The sequence below is a fragment of the Phyllobates terribilis genome, unplaced genomic scaffold (genome assembly GCF_046119375.1).
Source record: "Phyllobates terribilis strain yellow unplaced genomic scaffold, ASM4611937v1 Scaffold_11__3_contigs__length_659146591, whole genome shotgun sequence".
Classification (NCBI taxonomy): Eukaryota; Metazoa; Chordata; class Amphibia; order Anura; family Dendrobatidae; genus Phyllobates; species Phyllobates terribilis.
Genome location: NW_027362771.1, coordinates 277,226,951 through 277,241,841, shown reverse-complemented (window position 1 = coordinate 277,241,841; position 14,891 = coordinate 277,226,951).

Genomic DNA, 14,891 nt, shown 5'->3' with positions numbered 1-14,891 from the left:
ACACACGTTCAGACAGAACGCTGGCTGCGGGGCATGACAAGATCTCCAAGGCGTAAGTGGCTAGCTCCGGCCATTTATCCAGATTGGAAGCCCAAAAAGAGCAAGGGTCCAGTGACACAGTCGTGGCTTCAATGTTTACTTGGAGATACTCCTGTACCATCGTCTCTAGGCGTTGACTATGTGTCAGACTTCTTGTCTCCTGTGGCCTTGCAAAGGATGGGCTAAAAAAGTGGTGAAATGATTCCGCAAAATTGATGTTACCAGCAGATACTGTGGTTCTGTTACGGTTTGAGTGCTGAACACTTGACGGTCCCACGGTTGGCAAGTTGGAACTGTGAGATTCACTACGTGCACCACTGGTATTTTGTGGAAAAGAACATGTAAGATTCTGCAACAGTCTCTGCTGATACTCCTGCATGCGTGCATCCCTTTCTATGGCAGGAATAATTTCTGCAAATTTACTTTTGTACCGGGGATCTAACAGTGTGGCAACCCAGTAGTCAGGATTATTTCTAATTCTCACAATTCGAGGGTCATGTTGCAGGTAGTGCAGCAAGAAGGCACTCATGTGTGTTGAGCATCCAGGAGCACCAAGTCCCTGTTGTGTTGGTGGCGTGGTAACAATCATGCTTCCTTCCTCTGTCCTCTCCCCCCAACCTCGCACAACAGAAATGTGATCAAGGTCTCCCTCATCTGATGAGTCTTCCATCAGTTCGTCCTCCACTTCTTCCTGGGCTCCTGCACCTTCCTCACTAGTTTGGCTGCTACCATGCGCCCTGGTAAAATCATCTCCCCCACCCTCACATGCCTGCCGCCTTGGTGCTGCCGACCGTCTGGACCTTGCAGATGTTAGCCCTTCCGCATACAACTCCTCCTCCTCTACTTCCTCCACCTCCTCTTGTGCCACCACCTGACTCCGAATTCTGTTTAACATGTGCTCCAGCATGTAAATCACCGGAATAGTCATGCTGATAATGGCATCGTCAGCACTAAACATCTTCGTCGCCATTTCAAAACTGTGCAGAAGGGTGCATAGGTCCCTGATCTGAGACCACTCCTCCAGCGTGGCCCAGGCTATACGTCAGAACGTATTGCACCAGGGCTTGTCGGTGCTGCCACAGTCGCTGCAACATGTGCAGAGTTGAATTCCACCGGGTAGGCACATCGCATTTTAGCCGGTGAAGTGGCAGGCCCAACGACTTCTGTAGAGATGTAAGTCGCTGAGCTGCGGGATGCGAACGGCGGAAGTGAGCACACAGCGACCGTGCCCTCTGCAGAAGGCCATCTAGTCTGGGATAGTGGGCTAAAAATTGCTGGACAACCAGGTTCAACACGTGAGCCATGCAAGGCACGTGTGTGACATTGCCCCGGCGAAGGGCCGCACCCAGGTTTGCAGCATTGTCGCACACGGCCTTCCCTGGTTTCAGGTCCAGTGGAGACAACCATTCATGAAATTGGTTCTCCAGAGCTGACCACAACTCCTCAGCTGTGTGACTCACATTTCCCAGACATTTCAATGTAAAAACCGCCTGATGACGTTGAGCCCTACTGCCAGCATAGTAAGGAGGTGTGCAGGATCCCTTCTGCGCAGTTAGAAAGCTTGTGGCATGACCAGACAGGCTTTGGGTGCAGGTGGAAGACCGAGAGGAGGTTGAGGAGGCAGAAGCAGTGGAGGAACTTTGACATAAAGAGGATTGACGCACAACTCGTGGGGACGGCAAGACTTGGACAGCAGCCCCTTGTCCTGCTGTCACCATAGTTACCCAGTGCCCAGTCAGCGACATGTAACGCCCCTGTCCATGCCTACTCGTCCAAGTGTCTGTGGTGAGATGCACCCTGTCACACACAGAGTTTCTCAAAGAAGCGGTGATGTTGTGTGCGACATGCTGGTGGAGCGCAGGCACACCTTTCTTTGAGAAGTAGTGCCGACTGGGCATCTGGTACTGGGGCACTGCGACGGACATAAGGTCTCGAAAATCCTCTGTGTCCACCAGGCGGAAAGGCAGCATTTCTGTAGCCAAGAGCTTGCAGATGGTGAAATTCAACCTCTTAGCTTTCTCATGGCTAGGAGGAAATGGTCTTTTACTTGTCCACATCTGAGGGACCGAGGGCTGGCTATTGTGCTTAGACGGGGTTGTTAAGGGTGTCCCCGGCAAACTGCCGGTCTGTGAGGAAGATGCAGGCGGACATGTTAGGTTGCCTTGATCCAAAGGTGGTGCTATCGATGTCGGACAGCGCTCAAGACCAGCTGGTGTTACCACCTCCAAAGAAAATGATGACCTGCCAATCACGCTGGCTGTTGCGGGTAAAGAGGTGGCAGGTCTGCGCCCCAAAACAGGTGTGACTGCTGTCCCCCCAGTCACAGAGGATGAAGAGGCCGCGGATGCACAAGATATGGCAGACGGTGGTTGGCCCGGCCGGCTAGACCGCATTGTAGCACACTGAGCTTCCCACTGCAACTTATGCTTCATGTCCATGTGCCGGTTCATGCATGAAGTACTCAAACTATGTATTTTTTGGCCTCTACTTAGCTTTTGCTGACAAATGTTACAGATAACACGAGTTGGGTCATCTTTATCGATCTGAAAAAATGCCCAGGCTATGCAAGGCTTAGCACCCATGCGACCTAAAGAGCCACCACGACTTGTGGTGAGAGGCAGAGTTGTGTTTGAGGATGCAGTTGTTGACGTGCTTCCAGTACTACGTCTCTGTCCAGGAAGGCGCAACCTGACCTCGTCGTCACTAGCATCTTCCTCCACCTCCTCTGCTGACCTCATCTCTTGGCTGACTGTGGGTTGACAGTAAGTGGGATCTCCGACCTCATCATCATCACCCTGTGCGTTATCACACCCGTCGTCCTCAGAGCCAACCTGTTCCTGCCCTGACAAAAAACTAAAGTTGTCGCTCCAATCAGGTATTTGAGTCTTATCATCGTCTTCCTCATTGTCTCCACCAACAGGAGTTACAGTTTGGGAATGAGGGTCTACATTATGGTCAGAACCTTCTGCGTCTGGTCCTGGATCCGACTCATAAAGATTCTGGGCATCAGTGCAGATCATTTCCTCGTCTGGATTCACAGAAGCGCTGGAGTCGACCTCTGATTCCCAGGCTATAGTATGAGTAAACAGCTCTGCAGACTCAACCATCTGTTCTACCTCATACTCAGACGGGCAGCTGGAGATTTGGGAGCTGTGAGGAAGCAAGTGCGATTTGGGTGACACCTTTGAGGACTGGAGTATTTGTGATGTTGAAGTTGATGTGGAGGAGAGCCCACTTAAAGGAGCACTTGATATCCGTTGAAGCACCTGCTGTTTTTGTGCCTCATCTGGAATTTGTAGCGATTGGCGTGGCCGTAAGAAAGGGATCTTATCACATTGTCCGCTAAAAGAAGTAGACATTTTAGTTTGGCTGGAAGATGGTCTTTCTTCTGCACCTACCCCACGGACACAACCTTTTTTCCCCTTCCCAACACGCCTATTCCCCTTTCCACCAGCAGCAGGCCTTTTTCCACTCATTTTGGTGGTTAACTAATTCACAACTCTGGAGTTGTTTGCACAAAAAAACAATGGATGGTAACCGAGCAGAGCTGAGTGGCCAAACTGTGGTATTAGGCCAAAACTATTGGCTGGGTTAGATGCAGAAAAAAATTATTTTTAATTTGCAACCTGATGGAGGTCAGTATAGATGGACTAATAGACCAAGTCCCACACACCGCTAGAAGCCCAAATATTTTTTCAGAGCTAGATGCAGAAAATTTTTTTATTCAATTTGCAACCTGATGGAGGTCAGTATAGATGGACTAATAGACCAAGTCCCACACACTGCTAGAAGCCCAAATATTTTTTCAGAGCTAGAAGCAGAAAAAAATTATTTTTAATTTGCAACCTGATGGAGGTCAGTATAGATGGACTAATAGACCAAGTCCCACACACTGCTAGAAGCCCAAATATTTTTTCAGAGCTAGATGCAGAAAAAAATTATTTTTAATTTGCAACCTGATGGAGGTCAGTATAGATGGACTAATAGACCAAGTCCCACACACTGCTAGAAGCCCAAATATTTTTTCAGAGCTAGATGCAGAAAAAAATTATTTTTAATTTGCAACCTGATGGAGGTCAGTATAGATGGACTAATAGAACAAGTCCCACACGCTGCTAGAAGCCCAAATATTTTTTCAGAGATAAATGAAGAAAAAAATTATTTTTAATTTGCAACCTGATGGAGGTCAGTATAGATGGACTAATAGACCAAGTCCCACACACTGCTAGAAGCCCAAATATTTTTTCAGAGCTAGATGCAGAAAAAAATTATTTTTAATTTGCAACCTGATGGAGGTCAGTATAGATGGACTAATAGACCAAGTCCCACACACCGCTAGAAGCCCAAATATTTTTTCAGAGCTAGATGCAGAAAAAAATTATTTTTAATTTGCAACCTGATGGAGGTCAGTATAGATGGACTAATAGACCAAGTCCCACACACCGCTAGAAGCCCAAATATTTTTTCAGAGCTAGATGCAGAAAAATTTTTTATTCAATTTGCAACCTGATGGAGGTCAGTATAGATGGACTAATAGACCAAGTCCCACACACTGCTAGAAGCCCAAATATTTTTTCAGAGCTAGATGCAGAAAAAAATTATTTTTAATTTGCAACCTGATGGAGGTCAGTATAGATGGACTAATAGACCAAGTCCCACACACTGCTAGAAGCCCAAATATTTTTTCAGAGCTAGATGCAGAAAAAAATTATTTTTAATTTGCAACCTGATGGAGGTCAGTATAGATGGACTAATAGAACAAGTCCCACACGCTGCTAGAAGCCCAAGTATTTTTTCAGAGATAAATGAATAAAAAAATTATTTTTAATTTGCAACCTGATGGAGGTCAGTATAGATGGACTAATAGACCAAGTCCCACACACTGCTAGAAGCCCAAATATTTTTTCAGAGCTAGATGCAGAAAAAAATTATTTTTAATTTGCAACCTGATGGAGGTCAGTATAGATGGACTAATAGACCAAGTCCCACACACTGCTAGAAGCCCAAATATTTTTTCAGAGCTAGATGCAGAAAAAAATTATTTTTAATTTGCAACCTGATGGAGGTCAGTATAGATGGACTAATAGACCAAGTCCCACACACTGCTAGAAGCCCAAATATTTTTTCAGAGCTAGATGCAGAAAAAAATTATTTTTAATTTGCAACCTGATGGAGGTCAATATAGATGGACTAATAGAACAAGTCCCACACGCTGCTAGAAGCCCAAATATTTTTTCAGAGATAAATGAAGAAAAAAATTATTTTTAATTTGCAACCTGATGGAGGTCAGTATAGATGGACTAATAGACCAAGTCCCACACACTGCTAGAAGCCCAAATATTTTTTCAGAGCTAGATGCAGAAAAAAATTATTTTTAATTTGCAACCTGATGGAGGTCAGTATAGATGGACTAATAGACCAAGTCCCACACACCGCTAGAAGCCCAAATATTTTTTCAGAGCTAGATGCAGAAAAAAATTATATTCAGTTTGCAACCTGATGGAGGTCAGTATAGATGGACTAATAGAATGATGCTATGCCCAAAAGATTTTACTTCACTAGGTGCAGTAAAAAAATTGGTATTCTATACACAGGTGGTATATCTTGCAACACAGATAGGCTACTCCACTGACTAACACACTCTGCAATAGGCCAAAAAGGATTAGCTTTGCTAGATTCAGCCAAATGCTGTGAAAAAAACTTGCACAGCACTGGCACAGACCTGCCTGGCAAAAACTGATAGGAACTGATGTAACCTAGTCCTGAAAAGGACTCCAATTACAATTAGTCTTTACTCCCACAATCTATCTATTTAAGAGCACAGACCTGCCTGATAAAAGTTGTAGGAAATGCTGTAACCTAGTCCTTAAAAGGACTGCAATCACAACTATTCCCTACTCCCAAGCTATCTGTATATTTGTGCGAAAATTGGCTTGAAATTAACAAGGTATAGCGCACACAGCAACAGCGGTGCCGTCTAACACGCAGCTGCAGCAGTGAGAAAATGGTGGCGACGGGGAAAATGGCTTGGTCTTATAGGGCAAGGACATGTGACATACACTGCCAATCACACATGCCCTTGCTTGTGTGAAAAAAAGCACTTCGCTCCGTGTGTGCGCTGCTGATAGGCTGACAGATTGCACCTCCCCACTGCAAATGCGGGAAAGAGAAAAAAAAATGGAGATCTTCATTGTTCCTGCAGAGATCCATCCCCTGCCCCTCCCCCCGCCCCGCTGTACACTCAAACTGCGTATTAACATTAATTTTCATCATTACTGAGAAAAAATCCAGTTATGATTTTGGTGCACGAACAGTTATCGAACATAACCTCGAACAGCCGAATTTTTCTCAAATTGTTCGTGTTCGCCGACCGGCTCGAACACCGCCCAAAACAGCTCGAATTTGAGATTGGCGAACAGATCGAGTAGAACAACGCTCATCTCTAGTGCTCACCGATCATCCCGAGTAGCGTGATGCTCGGGCGAGTACCGAGCAGTGTCGAGCATGTTCGCTCAACACTAGTGGTTATATTTCAGGTTTGTCAACGTTATAAACTTATGGTATTTTAAGGATAAACAAGAGTTGTTTAATCATTCCTTTATCCCTTCATTATGTACAACCGTTTGTGGGCACAGCAGGAAAGGAACAACTTTTACGCTTGGAACTATCTACGATGCTTATTAAGTTACGGTATGTATTGGAATGGAAAGTAATAGAGATGAAGACAAACAGATCATTTCTTGCTGCTTTTAATTTTTGAATTAACAGTGATTCATCATTCAAGTATGAAATTTGTAAAATGTTTATTGCAGAATGCTAGACTGTAAATGGCTTCGCTTAAGAGTTTAATAAGTAGGTCAATAATAGAGTCTTTTAATGTAGTTTTCTGCTAGAGTTTTGCCAACTGGCGGTTTATTCTTACTACCTGTATCAGTAGAAAATAACTAAGATTTAAAGAAGTATTACCGTTTCATAAAGTTAAGGCATAGCAGTAGGATATGTGATCATGACTGTACGATTGGTTTATGCCCGACCTTATTCATCACAAGAATAACGAGGCCAAAATCTTTATTCAGCACTGTGGGTCCCTTCACAGTCTTTCTCTAAATTTCAGCCTCTAGCCTCTAGTGGCCAGGAGCACTGATGTGTAGTAGAAATCAGAATCAGTGCAGAATCAGTGCTGAAGTTTCCATTTTCTTCATCAATATGGGTTTCCTGAGTTCAAACTCAAATTAATTATAAAGTGGTTTTATAGCCTGATGATGATATATCTCCCTCTTCTGTATTTACTAAAGAACTATTGCCATAATCCTTTTCATTTTCTATGCAAATACCTCTACAAGACCATTATACAGGAATGCTTAGTTCTAAAAATACTTTTTTGGCATTTCTTTAGTTGAAATTAGACCTCATTCAGAAAACTAGCTTGTTGTGAATACCAACTAGGAGACCTTTCGGAAAGACAATAACTATTATAGATGGGCGAACATGAACAGTAAAGTTCAGGGTCTGTACCAAACACCTACTGTTCAGGCACAGACTACAAACATGGTCTTCACCAAGAAGTCCGTGTTACTGTTAGGCACCCCAAACACTGAACACCGGGTGTCATGCAGAAACCCCGTTGGCTTTGATTGGTGGTAAGACTAATACCACCGGTGAGAGGGCTGCGGTTCCCATGCTGTCAGATCACAGCGTGGGAATGGGGGGCCCGAACATCGGGTGTTTGCTGCGCTGTCATGTGCATGACAGCGCGGCAAACACTACCTCTAATCAGTGGTAAGATTAATACCACCGATCAGAGGGCTGTGGATCCCACACTGTCAGCTGACAGTGTGAGCCTGCAGATCAAAGGGGTCCTTGTTCAGGTTCGGGTTTGGGTACTGTTCTGGTACCCAATCCCGAACTTTTAATAAACTGTTTGGCTGAACCCGCCAAACCTGAACAGTCAGGGGTTCGCCCATCACTAATAGCTTTTAAATCACTATTTTGCTGTACATACCTGTAAATTAAATTTATGATTAGCTATATCTGTCAGCTAATGAAAGTAAAAGAGTACAACCTGAGTAAAATTTCAGCTTGATGCTTGCCTCCTATGCACAGCTTAAATTGTTTGAGTAGCTATCATGAAACCGCAAATATGTGATTTGCATACTTACAGTCGCGTGCATACAAACTGCTCTTCCTAATTCTCTCAATGTTCAGTGAAATACTACAGGTCTTACTTCACTTAGAAAAGCAGAAAGAGAAGCTAGTAAGTATGTAAGTATGGAATTCACATATGAGTGGTCATGTGATGACTGCCGGTTCCAAGCAGAGCTGAATCCTGACATTGAGCATATTAGATAGTGTTAGAATTGGGCATGCCATAGTGCTCAATGTTATAATTAAAGGGGTTGTCCAGATTTGTGATAAAAGTCTGCAAGTACTCTACTGTATATGTCCTCCAATCTATACAAACCTATAAATATGACACATAATCCATTTTAAAAATAGAACATTTATTTCATGAAATAAAGAATACATAGGACCACAATTACACAGAGGAAAAAATGCCCAGAAAATGGACACCCGGGGGTGGGCAGGAAAAATATTCAATATTAGAGAGACACCATATATAGTTAGCCACTTGGGTTAATATTTATTGCACTATGCACTTTAGTATATGCACTTGATTACCAATAATGCAGGACTGGTATATTTTGTGGTTGGCTAACTATATATGGTGTCTCTCTAATATTTAATATTTTTCCTGCCCACCCCCGGGTGTCCATTTTCTTGGCATTTTTTCCTCTGTGTAATTGTGGTCCTATGTATTCTTTATTTCATTAAATAAATGTTCTATTTTTACAATGGATTATGTGTCATATTTATAGGTTTGTATGGAAACTAAAGTCCTGAAGGGCTAGGATTCACCTGGTCACTTGGGCATTGTTCTCCTTCTTCTCGCTCATCCACCTGACTCGGGCATGGTCTGATACCAGCCTGAACTTCCTGCCTAAGAGGTAGTATTTTAGAGTGTCCAACGCCCACTTGATGGCCAAACATTCCTTCTCCACTATGGATTAATTCTTCTCACAAGATGTCAGCTTCCGGCTTAAATACATTATGGGGTGCTCTTCCCCGTTCACCTCTTGTGATAGAACAGCACCCAGTCTGACATCTGACGTGTCCGTCTGGACCACAAACTCCTTTGAGATATCCGGTACCACCAGCACTAGCTGTTTACACAGAGCCTGCTTCAGTTACCGGAAAGCCGTCTCAGCTTTTGGAGACCACTAAGCGATAGCCAACTTTGTCCCTTTATGGAGGTCTGTCAAAGGGGCGGCTATCATGGCGAAGTTAGGGATGAACGGGCGGTAGTAGCCCATGATGCCCAGGAAGGCTCTGACCTGTTTTTTTGAGAGTTTGTGGCCAACCCTGGAAAGCGTCAATTTTATTTATTTGGGGCGTTATCATGCCTCTGCCTACGACATAGCCCAAATATTTGGCTTCCTCTATGCCCAAGGCACATTTCTTCTGGTTGATGGAAAACCCAACCTTCCGTAGAGCATTGAATATCGCCTGGACTTTGCTCAGATGGCTTCCCCAATCCTGGCTGTAGATCACGATATCATCCAGGTAGGGCACTGCATACTTCTTGTGGGGAGCTAGAATCCGGTCCATGGCTCTGTGGAAGGTAGCTGGAGCTCCTTAAAACCCAAACGGCATCCTGGTGTTTTGGAAACACCCATCCGATGTAGAAAAGGCCTTCTTCTCCTTGGCCTCTTGGGACATAGAAATTTGCCAATACCCTTTTGCAAGTTCAAGGGTGGTAATGTACCTCGCCGGCCCTAGCCTTTCAATTAGTTCATGTACTCTGGGCATTGGGTACGAATCAAATGGGCATTGGGTTCGAATCAAACTTAGAGACCTCATTTTGTTTCCTATAGTCATTGCAGAACCGCCATTCTCCATCTGGTTTGGGCACAAAGACTATGGAACGGAACCAGTCACTCTTGGACTCTTCAATGACACCTAGACACAGCATGCACTTCACCTCCATCGAGACTACCTCTCGGCGGGCTTCAGTAATCCTGTATGGCTTCATGTTCATTTGGACATGAGGCTCCATAAGCACCTCATGTTCTACAAACTGAGTACACCCCGGTAGATCCGAGAACAGGTCCTTGTTCCATTGCAGCAACTCTCAGAATTGTTGCTTCTGGGCATGTGACAGCGATTCTGCCACCTTGACGTCTCCCACGTCGGCTTCCGACTTCTCAACCAACATAGAGCTACCTATCTTGCCATGGCTTTATCAGGATGATGTGGTACACCTGGTAGGGCTTCCTTCTCCCTGGTTGGTGCACTTTACTGTTGACATCGTCAATCTTTTCCACTACTTCATAGGGGCCCTGCCACTTAGCCAGGAATTTTCTGTACCAGCACCAGTACCCAATACCCAGGTTTGACGTGTCTCACCCTTGCCGACCTATTGTACACCTTCGACTGTGCCACTTGTGCTTTGAGGAGGTGTTCTTTCACAATGGGCATCACCTCGGCAATCCTTTGTTGCATTTCGGCCACATTTTTGATTACACTCCTGTAGGGTGTAGATTACGCCTCCCAGGCCTCCTTTGTCACGTCCAGAAGTCCACGGTGGGGTCAGCCATACAACCGCTCAAAAGGGGAGAATCCAGTAGAGGCCTGTAGGACTTTTCTGATGGAGAATAGAAGGTAAGGCAGTAGACAGTCCCTGCCATCGTTCTCTACAACCTTCTTCAACATGGCCTTCAAGGTTTTATTAAACTTCTCCACCAAGTCATCTGTCTGTGGGTAGCAGACTGAGGTCCTGAGTTGTGAGATCTGCAGGATCTTTCACAACTCCCTCATTACCTTTGACATAAACTGAGCCCCTTTAGGATCTCTTTAGTAGAGATGAGCGGTGTTCGACTCGAACTGTTCGCCAATCTCAAATTCGAGCTGTTTTGGGCGGTGTTCGAGACGTTCGACGAACACGAACGATTTTAAAAAAATTCGGCTGTTCGAGGTTATGTTCGATAACTGTTCGTGCACCAAAATCATAACTGGATTTTTTCTCAGTAATGCTGAAAATTAAAGTTTGAGTGTAAAGCAGGGCGGGGGGAGGGGCAGGGGATGGATCTCTACAGAAATAATGAAGATCTCCATTTTTTTTTCTCTTTCCCGCATTTACAGTGGGGAGGTGCAATCTGTCAGCCTATCAGCAGCGCACACACGGAGCGAACTGCTTTTTTTCACACAAACAAGGGCATGTGTCATTGGCAGTGTATGTCACATGTCCTTGCCCTATAAGACCCAGCCATTTCCCCCGTCGCCCCCATTTTCTCATTGCTGCAGCTGCGTGTTAGATGGCACCGCAGTTGCTGTGTGCGCTATACTTTGTTCATTTCAAGCCAATTTTTGCACAAATCTACAGATAGCTTGGGAGTTGGGAGTAGGGAATAGTTGTGATTGCAGTCCTTTTAAGGACTAGGTTACATAATTTCCTACGACTTTTATCAGGCAGGTCTGTGCTCTTAAATAGATAGGTTGGGAGTAAAGACTAATTGTAATTGCAGTCCTTTTCAGGGCTAGGTTACATCAGTTCCTATCACTTTTATCAGGCAGGTCTGTGCTCTTAAATAGATAGGTTGGGAGTAAAGACTAATTGTAATTGCAGTCCTTTTCAGGGCTAGGTTACATCAGTTCCTATCACTTTTTGCAAGGCAGGTCTGTGCCAGTGCTGTGCAAGTTTTTATCACAGCATTTGGCTAAATCTAGCAAAGCTAATCCTTTTTATCCTCTTGCAGTGTGTGTTAGTCAGTGGAGAAGCCTATCTGTGTTGCAAGCTACACCACCTGTGTATAGAATACAAATTTTTTTACTGCACCTAGTGAAGTAAAGCCTTTTGGGCATAGCATTATTCTATTAGTCCATCTATACTAACCTCCATCAGGTTGCAAATTCAATATAATTTTTTTCTGCATCTAGCTCTGAAAAAATATTTGGGCTTCTAGCAGTGTGTGGGACTTGTTCTATTATTCCATCTATACTAACCTCCATCAGGTTGCAAATTCAATATAATTTTTTTCTGCATCTAGCTCTGAAAAACTATTTCGGCTTCTAGCAGTGTGTGGGACTTGTTCTATTAGTCCATCTATACTAACCTCCATCAGGCTGCAAATTCAATATAATTTTTTTCTGCATCTAGCTCTGAAAAAATATTTTGGCTTCTAGCAGTGTGTGGGACTTGTTCTATTAGTCCATCTATACTAACCTCCATCAGGTTGCAAATTCAATATAATTTTTTTCTGCATCTAGCTCTGAAAAACTATTTCGGCTAGTAGCAGTGTGTGGGACTTGTTCTATTAGTCCATCTATACTAACCTCCATCAGGTTGCAAATTCAATATAATTTTTTTCTGGATCTAGCTCTGAAAAACTATTTCGGCTAGTAGCAGTGTGTGGGACTTGTTCTATTAGTCCATCTATACTAACCTCCATCAGGTTGCAAATTCAATATAATTTTTTTCTGCATCTAGCTCTGAAAAACTATTTCGGCTTCTAGCAGTGTGTGGGACTTGTTCTATTAGTCCATCTATACTAACCTCCATCAGGCTGCAAATTCAATATAATTTTTTTCTGCATCTAGCTCTGAAAAAATATTTTGGCTTCTAGCAGTGTGTGGGACTTGTTCTATTAGTCCATCTATACTAACCTCCATCAGGTTGCAAATTCAATATAATTTTTTTCTGCATCTAGCTCTGAAAAACTATTTCGGCTAGTAGCAGTGTGTGGGACTTGTTCTATTAGTCCATCTATACTAACCTCCATCAGGTTGCAAATTCAATATAATTTTTTTCTGGATCTAGCTCTGAAAAACTATTTCGGCTAGTAGCAGTGTGTGGGACTTGTTCTATTAGTCCATCTATACTAACCTCCATCAGGTTGCAAATTCAATATAATTTTTTTCTGCATCTAGCTCTGAAAAACTATTTCGGCTAGTAGCAGTGTGTGGGACTTGTTCTGTTAGTCCATCTATACTAACCACCAGCAGGTTGCAAATTCAATATAATTTTTTTCTGCATCTAGCTCTGAAAAACTATTTTGGCTTGTAGCAGTGTGTGGGACTTGTTCTATTAGTCCATCTATACTAACCTCCAGCAGGTTGCAAATTCAATATAATTTTTTTCTGCATCTAGCTCTTAAAAACTATTTCGGCTTCTAGCAGTGTGTGGGACTTGTTCTATTAGTCCATCTATACTAACCTCCAGCAGGTAGCAAATTCAAAATAATTTTTATCTGCATCTAACCCAGCCAATACTTTTGGGCTAATACCATAGTTTGGCCACTCAGCTCTGCTCGGTTGCCATCCATTGTTTTTTGTTCAAACAACTCCAGAGTTGTGAATTAGTTAACCACTAAAATGAGTGGAAAAAGGCCTGCTGCTGGTGGAAAGGGGAATAGGCATGTTGGGAAGGGAAAAAAAGGTTGTGTCCGTGGGGTAGGTGTTAAAGCAACAGTAACATCTGCAGAAGAAAAACCATCTTCCAGCCAAACTAAGATGTCTACTTCTTTTAGCGGACAATGTGATAAGATCCCTTTCTTACGGCCACGTCAATCGCTACAAATTCCAGATGAGGCACAAAAACAGCAGGTGCTTCAACAGATATCAAGTGCTCCTTTAAGTGGGCTCTCCTCCACCTCAACTTCAACATCACAAATACTCCAGTCCTCAGAGGTGTCACCCCAATCGCACTTGCTTCCTCACAGCTTCCAAGTCTCCAGCTGCCTGTCTGAGTATGGGTTGGAACAGATTGTTGAGTCTGCAGAGCTGTTTACTCATACTAGAGCCTGGGAATCAGAGGTCGGCTCCAGAGCTTCTGTGAATCCAGACGAGGGAATGATCTGCACTGATGCCCAGAATCTTTATGAGTCGGATCCAGGACCAGATGCAGAAGGTTCTGACGATAATGTAGACCCTCGTTCCCAAACTGTAACTCCTGTTGGTGGAGACAATGAGGAAGACGATGATGAGACTCAAATACCTGATTGGAGTGACAACTTTAGTTTTTTGTCAGGGCAGGATGAGGTTGGCTCTGAGGACGATGGGTGTGATAACACACAGGGTGATGATGACGAGGTTGGAGATCCCACTTACTGTCAACCCACAGTCAGCCAAGAGATGAGGTCAGCAGAGGAGGTGGAGGAGGATGCTAGGGATGACGAGGTCAGGTTGCTCCTACCTGGACAGAGACGTAGTACTGGAAGCACGTCAACAACTGCATCTTCAAACACAACTCTGCCTCTGACCACAAGTCGTGGTGGCTCTTCAGGTCACATGGGTGCTAAGCTTTGCATAGCCTGCGCTTTTTTTCAGATCGATAAAAATGACCCAACTCGTGTTATCTGTAACATTTGTCAGCAAAAGCTAAGTAGAGGCCAAAAAATACATAGTTTGAGTACTTCATGCATGAACCGGCACACGGATATGAAGCATAAGTTGCAGTGGGAAGCTCACTGTGCTACAATGCGGCCTAGCCGGCCGGGCCAACCACCGTCTACCACATCTTGTGCGTCCGTGGCCTCTTCATCCTATGTGACTGGGGGGACAGCAGTCACACCAGTTTTGGGACGCAGACCTGCCACCTCTTTACCCGCAACAGCCAGCGTGATTGGCAGGTCATCATTTTCTTTGGAGGTGGAAACACCAGATGGTGTTCAGCGCTGTCCGACATCGATAGCACCACCTTTGGATCAAGGCAAACTAACATGTCCGCCTGCATCTTCCTCACAGACCGGCAGTTTGCCGGGGACACCCTTCTCAACCCCGTCTAAGCACAACAGCCA